Source organism: Meleagris gallopavo, chromosome 5, assembly GCF_000146605.3.
Source record: "Meleagris gallopavo isolate NT-WF06-2002-E0010 breed Aviagen turkey brand Nicholas breeding stock chromosome 5, Turkey_5.1, whole genome shotgun sequence".
Lineage (NCBI taxonomy): Eukaryota > Metazoa > Chordata > Aves > Galliformes > Phasianidae > Meleagris > Meleagris gallopavo.
Window position 1 is genome coordinate 43274468 of NC_015015.2, and position 2483 is coordinate 43276950.

The window sequence follows — 2483 nt, forward strand, 5'->3', positions numbered from 1 at the left end:
AGCTCGGGAAACGGGGCCCAGGCACGCGCGGGGAAAAAGAGGAGACCCGGCGGTCTCATCCGTCCTCCTACTAACGTACACGAACACACACCACTCCCGTTTCCTAGGCTGTTCCACGGTACGTACATCAATTTTTGTCTTGAATGGTCCTCCCCTACTCGCAATTTCTCATCTGTCTACCTCAGGGCTTTGGAAGGTATGTTGGTCACTTCCACGCAGACACTGCTCACTCCACTCTCTGGCTGTCTCAGGTGCTTGATCCACGCCTTCGCACCCAGTTACACAGAGGCGGACCTCAGCCCAGCCTCCCTATGCTGGCTCCTCACCTCTTCAAGCCCGAAAAGCAGGGGGTACAGCAGCACGTGCATAACAAAAGCCCGGGCCATGTGCATGCTGTTCCCTACTTACTAACAGAAGGAATGCATTGCAGCATCTGAGTGGAACCAAAACACCAGCCGAAAACCAAGTTGAATAAATACCATGCATCTGCATCAAATGTTACCTCACCTACAGGACACAGCAGTTCCATAGACTTAGACAGACCTCAGAAGAACAGTCTCAACTGATTTGTACTGAAACATGCAGCAAAACCACAAAGACTGCGCTGAAGGTTATTCTTGCCAATTGCCATTTACATTTCCCAAAATAAGGATAGAGACCGCACTTTAAGAACCAGTTACACAGGATGCAGGACAATCTAAGGCACTAGGCACAACAAATTTAAATGATTTAGATGTCTCCACATCCAAGTGCAGACTCATACAGTTTATTCTCTTTATCCACGGAAAAAAGGCAGTGAGACCAATATGCATTCAACTCAGTCTGTGAGGACCGCTTACTGGCTCAGACATTCATAGCACGGGCTGGGTGCAGCGCTGCTATACACACTGCATCACTCTGGATCTAATGCATTTTAGACTTCAGAAACAAGATCATATGTTGAAATTCAGAGTTGAGCAAACTTCACATTACTATTGTGAGAACAGGTCAACCCCTGTCCTTAATACTGTTTCCCAAACCCCAGGAATTATAATCTTCAAATTCTCAGGGAATAGTACCATCACCAGCCACCTTTACATAAATACTTCAGCTAAATGTAAACACAACACACTTGTGGGCATTGGTAGAGCTGCTATCCACAAAGCAAAATTTCTGTAATATTCCCAAATTAATGTGTGTGTCACAAATACTAGGAACAGGTGTTTGCTGTTTTTTTTGTTTGTTTGTTTTTTGTTTTTCTTTTGATCATCAGCTGAAAGACCACAGCTCTCGAAACTCTATGCCAGGTAGCAACAAATGCCCTTCTCAATGTTTCAGCTAATTTACTTTTAACTCCTAGTGCTATTGAAAATGTAATAATAAAGAATTCAGATATTATCTGGCTTTTCCCCAAGTTGCTGTTACAGTACTTGCAGGCTTCAGTTCAAATTCAAACAGCATAGACTTCAAATTTAAAGAAGTGAAACAGAAACAAAGAATAGCAAAACACAACAGTGTTTAAGAAATACAAGGGAGTACTACAGGAGCAGAAAGAAGATTTAGTACTGCAACAGAAGCAAAAGGAGAAGGATGTGATAGAACATTTCTTGTAAGTGAGGCTTCAGAAGATCTGGAGGACATTAAACTGATCAGAGAATTGAGTTTTAATGGTCAAACAAAAGGATTAAATGAAAAATGAGGCAGCAAATGAATGACAGCTAGAAATCCCTGACACTGTACCTATTGGTTCTTTTAGGCATAAGAGGAGAAAAACCAACGTTTTAATTTTCCCAAATAGCTAATTTTCTTATGAAGATTATTCATATTTATTCATAACAATTTTAACACATTTTGTTTGCACTGATCACATCATTTCAGTAAAAGCTACCAGTGAAGGAATAGTATTAAAATATTTACATAACAGTTCAGACTTATTATCTCAGTGGTAACTGTTCATGAAGTGAGACATCTATGCAAAAGGATTAGAATGTCTTGAAATGCATTGGAAAAATTAGGAAATCTGCTGTAACATTAGTGAAACTTTCACATACCTATGATGCTCTAAGATTCTATTGTAGATGACCCATAACCACATGCAATAGTGAATGTGGAATTAATAGTGTAACAGTGATACAAAAAAAAGTCTGATCCTCTATGTTATCATTTCTTTTTCCAACCAAAACAAAGTGTTGATTTCTCAAAATGGCCTATTAATTAAGCTTCCAGTATGGACTGATGCATTTGCACATGTTACTAGAAATAGAAAGACCACAGGTACAGTGAGTTAGCTGGCTAGTTGGAAAAGATGCATAGAGATCTCATTTCTGAAAATTATGCAAATCATAATGCATGGCAATAAATGAGGTTATACCAGTCAACCTCCTAGCCTCATGCTGCCCCCTTCTCACTCAGCCCCAAATCACCTCCAATACAGGGCAATAGGAGAAATAATGCTTGATTGTGTTCAGTGCAATTACATTAGCTAGGTAGGGAGGAACAGTAAC